We start from the raw sequence: 18,629 nt of genomic DNA on the forward strand, positions 1-18,629 counted from the left end.
AAATTTATTGCAGAGAAACACTTACTGAATCCACTGAAGAAAGAAAACGGCAACAGAAAACAACTTCTAATGGCCAGTAAAGCCCATAGGTCTGGAACTGCCACTCCTCCTAGAAGTCCCTGACAAGGTGCCTCAGCTGCCCCCCACACCACAGCCCTCCCGCCATAGTCCCCCTTCCTGAGGGCCCCACAATGGGCCTTTGCAGGGCTGTGGATGCTGGCGATGTCCACTCACTGCCCGACTCCCCTCCTCCTCTCGCCAACATGCTAGGGCCTGGCCCTCCCCCGTGGCCTCCACAGGACAGTCACAGGATGCTGGACAACACAGCAGGGGACACTCCACCAAGCTGAGGAAACCGAGTCACAAGGAACAACAGGGTGGCACATCAGAACACAGTCCCCGTGGAGCCTCGGGCAGCCCCTTTCGTCCCTGGTCCCGTTCTTCCTTCTGAGGTCACTGGGTAGGGACCAGTCTTGCCTTCATTGGTCCTTCCATCCATCTCTTGGGGCTGGGCACAGGGTTGCTGGGGTGGGAGCGGAGGTACAGGAACTGCTCAGAGAAGCACACACCCATCCCCACAAGAACAAGCAGTGCTTGACCAAGATCTACACTGAGAAAGCAGAGGTTGAGCTCACGACATTGGACGAGAGAGAACAGAGCCATGGCCAACAGTGGAGCTCACAGCATGTGCCAGGACTGAGAGACGGCTGCCCCAGTAGGTAGGCCAGGACACCCACCCACCCAAGCTCATCCACACCTGAGGGCTCTGCACAGGAACCATGTCTTGTGTGTGGTAGGAAAGGAGCTAAGTACTTGGCACATGGGTCACTACAGAGCCTACAGTGAAGTGGTAGGGATTGCCCAGTTCAGGGAGCAGCCTGCCCCAGGGCATGGAGAACAGGGTTCCCCACAACTGGCACCCCAGAGGTGGCCCCTAACATTTCCTAGTTCTGTGCAGGTGGCAGTTGCCTTCAGGTACCCCTCATCTAGGCCAGGGAAGGCTGCTCAGGGATGCTCCCAGGCTGGCTGCCAGAATTGGCAGGGTTTAGGCTGGGTCTGGACTTGGTTGGCACTGGCTGTTAGTGACTGGTGGTTTTCCAGGCCAGTGCCAGTTCTCCCGTCTGCTCTCCTGCGATCTCCAGTGGCCCTACACAAACACACAGAACAAAACACTGCCCCCTAATAACTGCCCCCTTCTCCCCTGCTCACCTTCTCCTTGTTATCCTCCTCCTCTTTTTCTCCTCTTCCTACTGCTCCTAGTTATTGTCCTCCTCCTTCTCTCCTCCTGCTCTTCCCCTCCTCCTCCTGCTTTAGAACAATTGTCCCTGCACCCACTCCCACAAAAACCAGCCGTTGGGTCCTAACCCAAGTACCCAGCAACCCCACACACAGTCTGAGCCTAAGCTCTCACCCGGGGCTCTTCTCCACTCATTCTTTGCTCTCCTGCTCCACAGCACCTTCCAGGCTGCAGAGGAAAGTGCCTGCAGGCTGGCACTAAGCTCTCCTGGCCTCACTTGCGCAGGGGCTCAAGGGTGCTGCCTTCCTGGGGTTCCCCCAGAGCAGTGTAGATAATTCTGAAGACGGGCTGGACCCTGCGGCCTCTCTTCAAAGGGCGCACCGCCTCTCTGCCACACAGCTCTTCCTCACTGGTGCTGACTTCTTTCAGCGGGGGTGGCCCTGGGGAAGGCTCCTCTGGGCACGGTGTAGCCTGGGGGCTTGTTGGCATTCTTGGCTCTGAGTCCACAGGATGGGTGTTTGGGGGTGGCAAGATAATGGGGCCGATGCCAGAGGCCCCAGCTGCAACTCCTTCAGCCTCTGCAATCGCAGAGTCTCTGCTCATGGCTGGAGCACCCCATGTGCTGGGTGTGGCGGCCCCCTGCTTGTGTTGCTGGTACCTCTTCAGGCCCCTGTACTTGGCCCTCCCTGAGGTGAATCTGACTTCATGGGTGCAGTCTCCTTCAGTTGGTGGAGGATGAATGGGCTTGGCCTTGCCCCTCTGCCCCATCAAGTCCTCCGTTGTTTGCCAGGAATGGCCCTTCCCTTTCTTCCAATATCTCTTTTGTCTCTTTAGCCTATAATAAAAAGTGCTGCCCCATTTTTGTGAGCATATTTGTCTTTGGCTTTGGTGTGGCTCTTGTCCCAAACCCCATTTTCATTTCCTGGCTCTATTGCAGCCTGTCTCTTCTGCTTTACCAAAAGAAGGTTTGGAGGATTGCTACAGTCTGCCTCGATGAGGCCATTTTCTCCACAAATATAGCAGAATATGTGGTGTTTCAGTTTTCCTGAACTTTGTGAGTCAGCCCTTTACACACACCCCACCCCCTGCAGTGTTGGCCTCTGCCCCTCCTGCGTTGGGAACTGTGGGAAGGCCTGGCCTGTAGAGTATTGCCAGGGTCAGTAAAAGATACTGCTCTGAAACCACTGGCTCTGGTAGGTGACCTTATGCCTGTTTCTAATCCATCTAGACTCTCCCTCTCAGGACCTAAGGTGGCCTCCCATTCCTCCTCCTCATGCAGAAGCTCCACTAGTGCCAAGAAACCCTGAGTCTTCCCTTGCTATTTCATCAGCTTAAGCCTATCTCAAAGTTTGTCAGTGAGGTTGGCCCCATTTAAGACTAGTTTCAGGCGAGTCTGATTCACATTCTTTTGTGATACCACGTTTTATTTCTACAGCTCTTTGGAGCAGGGGTTCCAACCATAACACAAAACTAGAGACTTTCTCTCCTGCCTCCTGATAGGCCTTACAGAATTTCACATGAGCAATTTTATGGCTCTCTACAGGTCCAAACACCTGCTGCAGGGCTGCCAGGCACTCCTCCACAGTTGTGGCAGCATTGTGGGGACAAAGTCCACTGACCACCTGCAGAGCACCCCTCACAAGCATTCCATCAACCTTCACCTCTTTTCCCCCTCAGGTACCTGCCACATCTGTAGCACTTCAGTGGTGTGCTCAAGCCAAGTTTCAAAGGACAATGCCCCTGGAATGGACACACTGTTCCCAGAAAACACTCTCAGTATGACGTTTGTTCTATAACAGAAGCTACACTACTGTCCCCAAGTTTTGAGTCCAAGTCCAGAAGTCAGGTGATATGACCACTCTGGGAGTGCGACAATTGATGTCTGATCCAAGGACTCTGTTAATGTCTGACACTGTCCACCTCTCCTCCTCTAAGCAGTGGTTCAGTCTATTGAGAAATTCACCATCTGAGTTTCGAGGTTTTGCCACCACTTCTCAAGACCCTCCCTTTCCTGGTATTTCCCTGGGGATCAAATCATATTCGGTATCTTGGGCAAGCTGCAGGAGAAACACTTGGGCATTGTCCTCCCTCCTAAACATCCTGCCAATGACCCTATACCTGCCCAGGTGACTGAGAGCCTCATCACAGTCCTCAGGAATCCCCAAGATGAGCATAGACCTCTGGGTGTTCAGAAGCTTCCCCCTGCACCAATCCTGCAACAGTGTCAGCGGCATGACCCCAGTCTATGGCACCTAATTTAGGGGGGAATAATCAGTATGTGATGCACAGAAATCTGGGTCATCTCCTAGGGCGACAGCAGACAGCTCAAGTCTCCGCAGCCTGTGAACACGAACGGGGCAAGATCGAGGTTAATCATTACACCTCCTCTCCCACCCAGGGCTGCCCCTCCTCCCCCAGCAGTGCCTCTGCAGCCCAGGCTCGACCACCACCCTCCGCAGGCTCACAGGGATCACAGCCTCCTTCCCACACCACTCCTAGCCCCTAGCAGGCTGCTGCAGTCCTGCTGGGATGGCAGAGCATGGACCTTCCATGTAGTCCTGGAGACCGCAGGGCCATTGGTGCACGCCGATCACGTGGCCCAGAGGTTGCCACCGCTGCTGGAGCCCTGGGACCTCGGGTGACATCACCTACTTCTTCTCTCGCCCCCGATGTGGTGTGGGCACAGGTGGGAAACCCGGGGGATCCAGCCCTGTCCAATCCCCCACTCCCGGAATGTGCCTCTGGGGCGCAAGCGCGGCATGGGGTCCACACCCTGGGGTACCCGCTGCAGAGTGGCTAGACAGGCCCAAGGTGCGCCAGCCAATGCTGTGTTCAGGCCAGGAGTAGGGAGCCTCTGCAGCTTCTTCAACTGCTCTTCTTCTCTCCCTGCCTCTCCCCACCCAGGACAAGTACTGTCCCAAGGCTAGGCAAGGAGCACCTCATCTAGAAGCACACCTGGTGCTACTCCATGGAGTAGATACCATGTATGCACATTCATGCTCACACACACACCACACCCCGAGTTCCCCACACCTCACTTGGGGGCTGAAGGCAGGAGGCCTTGGCCACTGAGAGTATAGGACAGGCCAAACTATTCACTGCTCTGATGTCAGTGGCTAGCTCCAAAGAGGGTAATGGAGTGTCTGGCTTGGCAGGGGCCTTTCCCATTTTGTGCGCTGTGACTTCAGTGTCTGGAAAACTGCTTTCTCCAGTTGGACCCCCAACCTCTTGGGCCTGCTTTTCCCTGTGGGCAGTGGGCTGTGGGTTGTGCCGTATCAGTTACACCCCAGGTGGCATCAGAGGAAGAGAGGGAGTGACTGCCCTTCAGGCAGGGAGCCCAGTGGTCTACATGCTTTTTCCTGCATGCCCTGCCAATCACATTTCTGCCTACTGTGGGAAAACCTCTCTCTGCTACACAAGCTGTCAGAGCTCAAGCACCGGAATGTGAAACACCTGGAAATTAAATGTAGCCTTGCCCATCTAACCCTTGGAAATTCTGCACACCCTTAGAGGCACACAAACGCCACTGTTGTAGACTCCTGGCTTGAACTATGTTAGTAGTATTGGAAGTGAAGAGAAGTAAAGGAATTTGAAAGCTATTTTAAGATAGAATCAATACAATTCGGGGTTGGAGGGGACCTGGTTAGGGGGTGTTAAGGGAGATGATTAGTGTAACTACTATTAGCCATTCACTTTTGCCTGGCTAAATAGTACTGTTCCTTACAGCAGGGCTTTGGTCCATGTGGTTGGTCTGTAGACCTATAACTGAATCAGGCTCTGTGGAGGCGGAGGCTGGTATATCTCAGGCATTGTCCTAGTTGAAGGTTACTGCTGGGCCCACACCTCCTGTTGCTGTGATTGGCTACCCTTCTCAGTGGCTTCCTGAGACCTTTCAACTTGATCCAGTGCTGTGTTGTTGCTGAATTCCCTGAGGGCCTGTACTGTCTGAGTTCCCTGCTCACCTGTGCCTGGCCAGGAGAGTCCTGTCCTAGGCATCAAAGAAGTTAGGGTGTGCTGGGGAGAAAGAGCAGAACAAATCCTGAGCATGAAATGCTGACATAACAAGAAACTACCTAACTGCCCACACCAGTAGTTTAAACAGGAAGTATTATGGGGAACAAAACAAGAAGGAATTTAAGCCTCATTTGGAAACTTAGAATGATAGGCAAGGGGTTTTCAGGCTACAGGAAAGTAAGACAAAGGCTCAGGGACACAAATGAATGCAATTTCTTCAAGAACTAATGAGAAGACAGGTTAGAGTAGAAGGTGTGTCAGGGCAGAGCCAGTCAGGGCACATGCCTGGGATGCAGGCCAGTTCCCAGCAGGGGACGCATGAGAGGCAACCATACATTGGTGTTTCTCTCCTTCTCTCCTTCCCTTCCCCTCTAAAGATACATAAAGAAAATCTTTAAAAAAAGAATAAATTTAGATGGTATGTATAAACCTTTTTAAACATATTGTGGTAAAATACATAACATAAAACTTAGTATTTCAACCATTTTTAAGTGTACAGTTCAGTGGCATTTAGTTCTCTCACATTGTTGTGCAGCCATCACTACATCCATTTTCATAACTTGTTCATCTTTCCAAAGTGAAACTCTGTCCCCATTAGACATGAACACCCTATTCCCCCTTCTTTCAGTCCCTGGTAACTACCATTTGACTATCTCTATGACTTTGCTCTAATAAATGGAATCTATAGTATTTGTCTTTTTGTGTCTAGCTTCCTTCACTCAACATAAAGTCCCCAAGGTTGGTGTCTATAATCTTGGCAATCAACTTCACCAGACCTTACTATGTAGACATTGGGAAGCAGACAAAAGTTTAGGATGAAGATTGCTCTGTCATAGGCAGTATTTTAGGGCAAGCCTATAAGGTATGTGGAGGAGGGAACACCCAAAGTGCCCACATGTTTTTTTTTTAACTTGAAAGTCTGACAGAATTACAGTCTTTGTATTACTTAAGTGAGAAGCTATTAGCCTCAGGAAACCCTCCAAGAATATGCAGTTTTACACATACAAAGGATTTCAAAGATCTAAGTTATTGCAACTTGTCAATGTGTAAAAGAAAAAAACAACTTTCCATGTTTTCCCAGTTATTTAGCTCAGATTGTGACTCAGATTCCCAGAAGGTTTCCCATGGCCCAGTAAAGGGGGCATAGACTGGATAGGCCTGTGCAGAGATCTTGAGGAAATGATTGTCTGGTCTTGGTGCAAGCTAGCTGTTTTCACTGGATGCAAGGAAACAGGCAAAATAGAGCTTAGTCTTTTACCGTTATATTAGCTACAATGAAGAAGGTGTTTATTTTCTGTGATTTTAGGTCAGTTTTTAAAATAAGAAATGTATGTCAATTTTCAAGTAGCAAACATTTAAAAAAATTCACATTGCATTTAAATGCAGATCTACCCGTCTAATAATATCAGTGCAACTCTTCTACATCAGAGAAGTGGATTTAGAGTAGAAAATAAGTAAGTAGATTTCAAATTTTATCTCTATTTTTTTGTGTTGGGGACATAAATTGTCACAAAGTTTTCAGAGACTTTGAAATATAAATAAGACTATTGACTTCCATAATTTAGATTCATTTTTTAAAACATATACCATCTTTTTCAGACAAGGGTTTGATCTCCAAAATATGTAAAGAACTCATGCAGACTGCACTCCAGGAAGACAAACAACCCAATTAAAAAATGGACAAAGGACCTGAACAGACACTTCTCCAAGGAGGACATACAGAGGGCCCAGAGACATATGAAAGGATGCTCAGCATCACTAGCCATCAGAAAGATGCACATTAAAACCACAATGAAGCCCTGGCTGGTGCAGCTCAGTGGATTGAGAGCCAGCCTGTGAATCAAAAAGTCACTAATTCGATTCCCAATCTAGGGCACGTGCCTGGGTTGCAGGCCAGGTTCCCAGTAGGGGGCACATGAGAGGCAACCACACGCTGATGTTTCTCTCCTTCTCTTTATCCCTCCCTTCCCCTCTCTAAAAAATAAAATAAATATAATCTTTAAAAAAACACAATGAGATACCACTTCACACTAGTGAGAATGGCCATCATAACCAAATCAACAAACAAGTGTTGGAGAGGATGTGGAGAAAAGGGAACCCTAGTGTACTGTTGGTGGGAAAGCAGACTGATGCAGCCACTGTGGAAAAGAGTATGGAATTTCCTCAGAAACTAAAAATGGATCTGCCTTTTGACCCAGCAATCCCACTACTAGGACTATACACTAAGAATACTGAATCACCAATTCAAAAGAACCTGTGCACCCCATTGTTAATAGCAGCACAATTTACAATAGCCAAGTGCTGGAAGCAACCTAAGTGCCCATCAGTAAATGAGTGGATCAAAAAACTGGTACATTGCCCTGGCTGGTGTAGCTCAGTGGATTGAGCACAGGCCTGCGAACCACAGGATTGCGGTTCGATTCCCAGTCGGGGCACATGCCTGGGTTGCAGGCCAGTTCCCAGCAGGGGACTCAGGGGCAGCAACCATACATTGATATTTCTCTCCTTCTCTTCCTCTCTAAAGATAAATAAATAAAATAAAAAACTGGTACATTTATACAATGAAATACTACACAACAGAAAGAAAGAAGGAACTCCTGCCCTTTGCAACAGTATGAGTGGACTTGGAGAGTATTATTCTAAGTGAAATAATCCAGGCGGTGAAAGAAAAATACCATATAATCTCACCGATAAGTGGAACCTAATCAAAAAAACAAGCAAGCAAGCAAAATACAACCAGAGACTTGGAAATAAAGAAACTGACAGTAACCAGAAGGGAAAGGGGAGGGAATAATGTGGGACAAAGGGGGAAGGGTTGTCAAAGAACATATATAAAGGACCCATGGACAATGCCAAAGGTGGGTAGGATCAAGGGTGAGCAGTGAGAATGGGTGGGGCAGAGGGGATGGTGGAGGGAAAATGGAAACAACTGTACTTCAACAACCAAAAAATGGGTGAAGGATCAAGATACTTCCACAAAGAAAATATTCAAATGGCCAATAAGGACATGAACAGGTGTTCAACATCACTAGTAATTAGGAAAATATAAATCAAATTGACAATGAGATAACATGTAACACCCACTAGAATTACTATAATAAAAAAGACAATAATAGCCCTGGCTGGTGTAGCTCAGTGGATTGAGCACGGGCCTTCGAACCACACAATCACGGTTGATTCCCAGTCAGGGCACATGCCTGGGTTGCAGGCCAGTTCCCAGCAGGGGACCCACGAGAGGCAACCATACACTGATATTTCTCTCCCTCTCTCCTTCCCTTCCCCTCTAAAGATAAATAAATAAAATCTTTTAAAAAAAGACAATAATAAATGTTAACAAGGATATTGAGAAAAAACATATACCATCTTTTATTTTTGGAGGGTGTAATATGATGTTTAGTAAATAAACCAGTTTTCATTGTGGCTACATAAAAAAGAAAATTGTAGCATGTACTTAAATGAATATGGCAGGTTTGGTTCAAAAACATTTTTAATAAAAGCAATAGAAACCTTCATGTCAAAGTTGTTCTAAAAATTCAGTGTTTAAATTTCCTGTATTTATTTGTATTCCTTGCAGATTTAATCACGTGTTAGTTTTTCTTTGGAATAAGCGTATCATTTAATTTAATTTCTATAATTTACTTGACAATCATATTTGACTATAAGTGACAGTAGAAAGGTCTTTTAATTTGAAAATCTCTATTAGAGATATTCATATATTTCTTTTTTATTTATTTTTATTTTTTTATTTAACTCTTGTTCAAGTACAGTTTTCTTTCTTGTATTCCCAGCCCTGCCCCCCCAGTGCTCCCCACCACCCTCCCATCTCCACCCCCCACCTTAGTTATTGTCCATGTGTCCTTTATACTTGTTCATGTGAGTCCATCCCCTTTTCCCCTGTGATTCTCTCCCCTCTCCCCTCTGGACTCTGTCAGCACCTTCTGTATTACAGTGTCTTTGGTTACATTTTGCTTGCTTGTTTGTTTTGTTGTTTAGAATCCTGTTAACGGTGATATCATATGGTATTTGTCTTTCACCGCCTGGCTTATTTCGCTCAGCATAATGCTTTCCAGTTCCATCCAGGATGTTGCAAAGGGTAGGAGCTCCTTCTTCCTTTCTGCAGCATAGAATTCCATTGTGTAAATGTACCATAGTTTTTTGATCCAGTCATTGACCAATGGGCATCTAGGTTGCTTCCAACTCTTGGCTATCATAAATTGTGCTGCTAGATATTCATATATTTCTTGATTACATTTTTGCTTTTGGTGTCCTAGCAAATTTATGCTTTCCTAAAGAAATTGATTTTTATTGAGATATTATATGTATTCTGATTTCATTTATTTGTATTTTCTTTCCTTTTCTATTTTGAGAAAAGGACAACTAAATAGGTGATGTACTTGGGTTGGAATCTGCTATAGAATGAAGAATTTTTTTCTAAGTCAATGATTTTTGTGCCTTGAGGAAATCATACACATTTATTGCCTGAATGTATCTTCTTAAGTTTTTCTTTTACAGTTTAGTAGCTCAGTTATTATCAGATAATCAAAATCTTTCATTTTTAAAAATTTGTTACTTCTTAGTTAAAGGATAATTTCTTTGAAGATAACTCTTTTTGTTCTTTTTGGATTTCTTTGAAGCTTAAAAGACTATAGACCCTTTGACTTAGTATTTTAGATTTTTCTAATAAGGCTTGTCTTTAGTTTGACAATGTTTTATAGGATGTCCTTTGAAAAAATATTTTAGGAAAATATATACAAAAACATAAATTCTCAAGAATCACTTAGCAGTTATAATTTAGTGCTCTTCTAACATTTAAAAAATTATAGCTGACAGACAATATTACATGAATTTCAGGTGTACAATATAATGATCCAACATTTATATATCTCATGATGTGATCACCACAGTAAGTTTAGTAACCATCTGTACTTCTTAACCTCCTTCACCTTTTCTGCCCATCCCTCTACTCCCTTCCTTCTGTCAACCATCAGTTTGTTCTCTGTATCTGAGTTTGTTTCTGTTTTGTTTAGTGTTTTAGATTCTGCATATAAGTGAAATTATATAGTGTTTGTCTTTCTCTGTCCAACTTATTTTACTTAGCATAATACTATCTAAGGCTATCCATGTCGCAAAATGGCAAGATTTCATTCTTTCTTATTGTTGAGTAAAATTCTGTTAATATTCCATTGTATACATACCACTTCTTTATCCATTCATTTATTGATTGACACGTAGGTATGGCTATTGTAAGTTATGCTGCAATGAACATAAGGATGCATGCATGTTTTCAAATTTGTGTGTTCTATTTCTTCAGAGAAATATCCAGAAGTGGGATTGCTGGGTTGTATGACAACTTTGTTTTTAAATTTTTGAGGAACCGCCATATGGTTTTTTATAGTGGTTGTACAAATTGACAATCCCACCAACACTGCCCAAGGGTTCCCTTTTCTCCACATCCTCCCCAATACTTGTTGCTTGTTGATTTATTGATGATAGCCATTCTAATGGATGCGAGGTGATGATATCTCATTGTGGTTCTAATTTGCATTTTTCTGACGATTAGCGATGTTAAGCTTCTCTTCATATGTCTATTGGTCATCTGTATGTCCTCTTTGTTGTTTTGTTAATTTTTAAAAATATGTTTATTGATTTTAGAGAGAGAGGAAGGGAGAAAGAGAGAGAAACATTGATAGGTTGTCTACCATATGTGCCCCAACCTGGCATTAAACCCACAACCTAGGTATGTACACTGACCAGGAATCGACCCCCCCAGCCTTTTGGTGTACAGGAGGATGTTCCAACAAATGGAGCCACAATGGCAAGGGCTGCATATTCTTTTCGGAGAAATGTCTATTCAGGTTCTCTGCCCATTTTTAAAAATAAATTATTATTATTATTATCATCATCATCATCATCATCATCATTTGGTGTTTGTTCAGTTGTATGAGTTTCTTATGTATTTTGCATATTAACCCCTTATCAAATATATCATTTGGAAATATATTCTCCCATTTCATAAGTTGTCTTTTCATTTTGTTGGTGATTTCCTTCACTTTGCAAAAACATTTTAGTTTGATATAGTCCTATTTATTTTTTCTTTTGTTGCTCTTGCCTGAGGAGACATAGCCAAAACAATATTGCTAACAGTAATGTTAAAGAGTTTACCACCTATGTTTTCTTCTAGGAGTTTTATGATTTTAGGTCTTACATTTAAGCCTTTAATCCATTTTGAGTTTATTTTTGTATATGTTGTAAAAGAGTGGACCAATTTCATTCTTTTGCATGTGAATATCTGGTTTCCCAATACCACTTATTGGAGAGACTATGCTTTCCTCTTTGTATATTCTCACCTCTTTTGTCATATATTAATTCATCACAGGCTTATTTATTAAACATGATTTATATGCCTGAGAGAAGCAGCTTAAAGGGCTCAGCCCTTTCTTTCATAGATATAAGAGTGAATCAGAGCATAAATCTCTTTAGCATTTATTGTCACCATTATATAAAATTGTGTTATTGATTTCATTTGGAATGTGATGTGATAATTTGATATCAACCTTGCAGCACCAATCCATCTTTTCCTCTTGGGGACTGCCTTGTTTGGTTCTTCTTATTGGCATTTAGGGGCACAGAGATTGAGAGCTTCTCTGTTTGCCTGTATGGTAGTGGGCTTACCAAGCCCTGGTCTGTTTGCTGGTCTACCCTGTTATATTATGTAGAAATGGTGGGACTTAACAGTGAGCTTCTGACAAAGGGAACTCCTCCGGAAGTTCCACTTTGAACACTCTCTTTTGTCTAGGAACACCAACATCCAGACTCTCCCCTGCTGTTTGACAGGGACATCAACTGCAGTGCTTTGGTTGTCTGATCCAAAATCTCTGGCCTTTGGCTGCTCCTCAGGGAATTGTCCATGTATTCTCATTCCCTTTCTTGTAAAAAAAAAAAAGCATACAGAGTTCAATGATTGGTTTTTGGTATTTCAAGATCTTTCGACGTCGTATTTTAAAATCTTGCTGTTATTATTTTTCCTTTTTAAAAATTACTTTAAAAATTATAATAAACAATCATCTTTTGAGACTTTTAATCCTCACTCTTTGTCAAACTGGCTTTTAGAACACATTAGTGGATCTAGGGGCAGCTAGGAATTTATCAGACCAATTCCTTTCAATTCCTTTTTAATGTATAGTCAAAAGAAATTGTTTTAATACTATTTAACCCTATTTAAAAAACTAACAGAAGTCATTATGAAAGGACCCATGATTTCACTGTCCAATGTGATCATCTTTCATTTGTCTATATTTTTCAGGATGCTCATCATAGGTATACACAGGTACTTGTCAGCTCTGCTACTTACAAGCTGGATGCTAGGCAAGTTATAGAACCACTCTGAATGTATTTCACTTGTGAAAGGGCATAGTAAGAGATAGATGCTTTACAGGGTGGTTATGAATATTTGTTTCATGGCCTTTTATATGTAAACTTCTGACTATAGTGCCTAGCATGTATAAACAGTTGACAAATATTATTTTTCTTCCTGCCTTCCCTCATCCTCAGAAACTTCTTCTATTCCCAAAGGAATAGTAAGGTCCTTGAGAATTCACCACTTCCCCACCTCCAAGAATATGGCTGTGGTAACTGCAGCAGAACTGCTGTGTTCTCAAGTAGCCACATAGGTGGCAGTTCCAGGCACCAAATAGGGTCAGATTTCTGTTGTCTCAGAGTTGTCTGACTTTCTTCCATTTACCTGTACTCCCAGAGACAGCCCATTATGGTCCCTGACTCTCTTTTTATAGGCAAGTCTTAGCTGTCTGTCTGCAGCACACTTCCTGCTCTTTGTAGCTGCTGTGCCATAATTCAGGCCATTCCCTTCTACCATTTACTCAAGGCTCTTCTCTGCCATGACAACATCTGTGGTAAATGTAGCCCACTCTGCTCTTTCATGTGAATAATTGTCCCAAAAGCAGATTCTTTAACTTTTAAAGTCTTGCTATCATTTGGAACATTATTGCTTGCTTTTCTTAATTATTAAAAATGTTATAGCAATTATACAGGGTGCAGCGAAGGGCGGGGGCAAAAAAACTATTTGGAGTGGTATCCAGAACTCAAAGTGTATAGGAATATTGGAGAGACGTATAAGATGTCCTCACCCCTTCCCCACAAAGGTGTGAGTTGGGGGAAGGGACACATGGAGCAGGAACATGCAGGGCTGTTTTGTAAAGCCACAGCCCTGCAGCTAATCCATGGCATGGTCATTTAACATATCTATAGCCTTTGGCAGGTCACTTGGATATGTTAAATGGCTGTGGCCAGGCTTAGAGCTAGGGGGAATGAAGTCACTTCCCCACAAAGATGTAACTGGGGAGCAAGTCCCCTGAGTTACAGCACCTGCCTGGGAGCTTGGAGAAGATTGGCTCTAGGACATGGGGCCATACCAGCCCAGACTAACGATAGCAGCCCAGTAAACGTGTAATAATACAGAAATACTGTCAGGTATAACTGATCGCGGGAGGAGTCAGAAATAGGGGTACAGAGGAAGATTTAAACCTAGACACGGCAGCCATTGGGAGGAGAGCCATGCGGTTTTGGGCAGAGTGCAGACCCCCTCTTTCCCAGATGAAAGGGGAAACCATGCAGCTTTGCAAGAATGGAGACCCCTGCAGCCGGGTGAAGAAGAAAGACACACACTTTTGGTGGAGTGCGGACCCCTGCAGCTTTGGTAGAAGAGGCCCACGCAGCTTTGGGGCACTCCCTTTGGCCGAGTGGCCTGGAAAGCAGGAGAGACTTTGACTGGAAAAATGGGTACAAAGAACTCTTGCCAGTGGACCATGAGAAGGTGCCGCATGACTTTGGATTAATTGGAGATCCTGCCTGGACGGCAACATAGCTGACAGTACCAACGGCCTGGGAAAATGGACGTGTGCTCTCTTCCTGATTTACGGTACCCGAAGTTAGGACAGGGGGAGAAGCGACAGTGGCTGTGTGTGTGTGTGTGTGTGTGTAGGGGTACACCCTAAAGGACTTTGATATTTTAATGAAGGCATTAGGTCTGAATAGCATTAAATAAACATTTCATTTCCTTTTCACAAATCTCTGGCATTGAAAAATGTCTTTCCAATTGGTGACCGAAGATCGGGCCCAGTAGGGGGGTCTGGACGGTATTAGTATACCACTCTCTGAAGTTTAGGGCCCCAGTGTATCTGTTATTTAACAGTTTTTTTGGCATCCCTGGGTGGGCCAAATATTGCCCCCCTTGGACCTCTGCTCTGTAACAGCAACACTAACATATTTCTTCTTGTAGGAGAAAAATAAACTTTTCATAACTCTATTAGTCTACAAGAATAATTTCAAATTTGTGTATTTCTTTCTAGTCTTTCCATTTGCATATCTTTTCATTATCATATCCCCTTTATCACTTATGCATGTAATTATGTTTTAAATATACAAAGACATGGTGGGAGTATTGTTAGGATCAGATAATGTATCCAGGGAGCACTGAAATGGACGGTCTTCTTGCACCACAGGGTTTCTGTGGGCAGGACCAGGAGGAGATGAGGCCAGACAAGTAGATCAGGTCCAGACTGGGAAAAGTCTAGAATATCACTTGAAGGGATGTGGTTTCATCTTTAGAAGGAGTGCTTGTAGTGGGCTTTAAAATGAAGCTTGCTATGCCTAGGTTTTTATTTCAGAACTGCCACCCTGGTGTAGACAATCAGATGGTAGAGCATGAGATTGGAGGTGGAAGAAAGACCAGCTATGAGACTATTTGCAGTAATCCAGAAGAAGGCCATGGCAGTGGGGATGCATTCTTGCAAAGCATCTCATTGCAGCTTGAACTCCTGCCATAGGGACTACTGGTGCTATGGGCCAAAGTTATCAAGAATTCCATCCAAGTTGCATGCTGTCTTAAAGAACACCTGTCTCCTATAAAGCCACACTTATTCATCCAGCATTCTCGCCCTGACCCCCATCTCTACTTGTCTCCCTTCCTTGTTGTTCCAGCAGGCCGTGTGCTCCCTACAGTAAGAGTAATCATTTGACTTTGTACTCAGGGCTTTTATTATCAAATAGTTTTGATCATTAACCTGGCAAACATTTATAAAGTGGGCAGAGAGCTTGGGCTGGAGGGGATTAGATTTGGGAGTGCTCTGCACATACTAAAGAGCAAATCAAGCCAGTTCCTTGCCTCTGAGAGAAGGTGCCATTCCCACCATTCCCAGCATATAAGAGTTCATTGGAATATGCTTTAAATAAACTATTTCTTTGTAATAAAATGACTTTCTTCCCAAGAGCAGAGATGTATCCACTTCTTGTTGTAGCTCCCACAGAGTAAAGCTTTGAGGTAGATACATACTAAGCGCTCAGTATACATCGAACTTGGAACAGTGGAGGCTGTGAACACCATTGGACTGCTTCTTGTCCATCTCTTCCCACAATGGTGCCAACTTCAGCCTTCCTTGAGGAACCTTGGGGTAAGTAGGAATGGTTTAGGTCTTTTGGGAGTCTGTGATATTCACAGATATTCCCTCAGACTTCTTCTAGCAGGATGAGGGGTAGCTGGATCCTACTCAGAGAAATGTAGGTAAGGATGGGATGCTGATGAAGTACCAGATCCTGATTTCCATGGGTTAGGACAGCACTCCTGAACTCAGGCAGGAAAGGCAGGGGTCAGATTTGTTTCTATTTTTATTTCCTGTTTAATATTTTTTCATAGTTTTTAAAGCTCAGTGACAACCGGAGCTGTTGATAAACTTACTTATGTTGCTTTAGAGGCTTTGGTCTTTCTGTCCTTTGATTTTCTAGGCCAGAAGTTTTCCTGTCAGTTTTAATGGAGATGACTCAAGATTCCCATTCTACCTGGGAGGGTAAAACCGGTTGTTTCTTACAGCTGAGAGAGTTTCCCACTTCTGCTCCCATGCCCACTCCCCTTCCTGTCCTCCCGTCCTTCTTGGAAATCACATTGGGCCCTGTCAAGATATTCCTGGTATCATTCTGTGGGGTCTCCTAGAATACCCTTTCCCACTGAAGGCCAAGTGATTGGACTGGAATTCTGGGACACAGTTGTATCCCCAGCACAAATAGTTAAGTCCCCTTTCCTTTCCAAAAAAACAGGGATTTCAATTTCCAACTCAGGCATGATCTCCCAGTTAGAGCCAGCAGAGGAACTGTGGATGGTGGAAAGAGAAGTGTCACGAGGCTCCTGTCCAGGCACGTGAGTGAAAACCAAGTAAGTCTGTGTCTTTCTGGTTAGCAAGCAGGTGCATGATCTCTTTCAATTTAGTGAAAGCAGTTTTCTATTTATTTTGTATTTCTCATGAAAGGCACTCATACCTGATCCATCTATAGAAAGTAGAAACTGACCATTTGGAGGCCCTGAATTGAACTGGTGTTTACAATTCCAGTTCTGAGGAGAAAAATGAACATTTTAAGAATTCTAAATGTTATCTGGGCTTTTTGTTGGCCTCTGGTATCTATCCACATTCCGCATTCACAATTTTGTGTGAGCTGTTCCCAACTCCATTCTCCTTCCCAAAACATTTACATTCCAGTCAAAAGAATAGCATGTTTTATAATAGCAGTTTAATCCCAAATAACAAGGCAGGATGAGGGCAACATAGGAAACTCTTTGTTGTTTTTATGGTATTTTTAAAAGACATTCATTCATTTAACAAGTAGGTATTTTTACCCAATCAGATTTGATTTATTACAAAGGTAGTATGTGTTCATTGTAGAAATGAAAAACTTTAGAAAGACGTAAAAAAGAAAACCCAAATGTCTTAAAATCCTACCTCCCAGAGACAATAACTGTCCACCTTTATATGAGCATTCTTCCAAGCATGTCCCTGCGCAGTTATGTGTGGACATATGGATGCTTTAGGATACATGCTGTGATCCTTTACCTGCCATTTTGCCCCCCGTAGTGTGTTGTGGACAGCTTCCCATGTCAGTGAATACATAGGTGCAGACAAATATTCATCCTCTTTAATGGCTGTGTAGCATTCTACTTTATCAATACATTGTAATCTATTCAGCCCAATCCACTATTGATAGCTACTTAGGTTGTTCCCAGGTTTTATTATTCTAAGCAACACCAAAATTAAGCAATCTTGTACTACATCTTTGTAAACTTATCAGTCTATCTCCAATGGACAAATTACTCAGAGTGGGATTGTGGGGCAGATAGTGAAGTGCAGCACCTCTAATATACTTTTTCTTTTTAACTCAGAATACTTCTGGGTCATTTTTAACTAAATGCAAAATAAAGTTGAGTTGGTCTTTGAAAATCTATTGACATTTTTAAACAATTCCCAGGCCTGTGAGGAAGATTGATAATATTGGGGCAGGGGGTTCCATTTAACTTCATTTTAACCCAAGGTTCTAATTTATCACTTCTACTTCTTCTGGGCCTCCCCAATGGATTGAACATTTCCTCCACTTCAGAAAGAATCCCCTTAGCATCACTGTTTGTATTGTGGGTCATCCCAGATCAGCATGCAGGGAATAGGAACAAAGAATAACAAGACCAGACACTTGTGTACACTTTGTAGTGGGACAGGCATGCAAACTTATATGCACTTTTCAAATATAGCTCAGTTCATCTTCCAAAAAGCCTTTAGGTAGCAGATACCATCATCTTCATTCCATTGATGAAAAAACTGAGGCCCTGTGCAAGTTCACACAGCAAGTATGTGCTTGAGCCAGGAATCAAACCTGTGCAGTTTGGCTCCAGAGACTCACAGGTGCATCTAAGCCAACAGGTTTCCCCTGCAAGTTCACACAGGTGGTAGACACAGATATTCCATGCTTTAGCTAGTCACCTTCTGTGAGTAGCCAGTAGTACTCCTCCTCCCCCATCATCTTAGTTGTATTAAGCTGTGGCAGTTACCTGTGTTCATTTGGTAGGATATATGCCTCTTCTTGTGCATGAGAGACCATTCCACGGCTCATATGTGATTCTTGTTTCCACATCTCTTTCCCCTCCACATTGTTCAAGGTTGCCATCAGTCCACTCATTCTGGGAACAAAGGTCTCCTCTGGTTTCTTATTTAAGGCAGAAGGAAATTTTGCATAGGAGCTCGATTTTGTGTGTGTGTGCAGTCCTAAGCCTGAGAACTGCAGGAAAGTAGGATTCCCACCCCCACTCCTAGTTTGTAAATAATGTCTCTTGTTGACCAGGTTGTTTTCATCATAAAAGTATAATATGTTGGTTGTAGGAAGAAGTTAGAAGGCAGAAAAGTACAAAGAGACAAATGAACTTACTTATTAGAGAAAAGCACTATTAACATTTTGGTGTATTTCCTTCTACTGTTTTTGCATGTGCACATATAAGTATACATAGTTATACATTATACCTATAAACAGGTTCTGGTCATGGACTTGGATA

Source organism: Sturnira hondurensis, unplaced genomic scaffold (assembly GCF_014824575.4).
Source record: "Sturnira hondurensis isolate 20B ecotype Veracruz unplaced genomic scaffold, ASM1482457v3 Scaffold0011758, whole genome shotgun sequence".
Lineage (NCBI taxonomy): Eukaryota > Metazoa > Chordata > Mammalia > Chiroptera > Phyllostomidae > Sturnira > Sturnira hondurensis.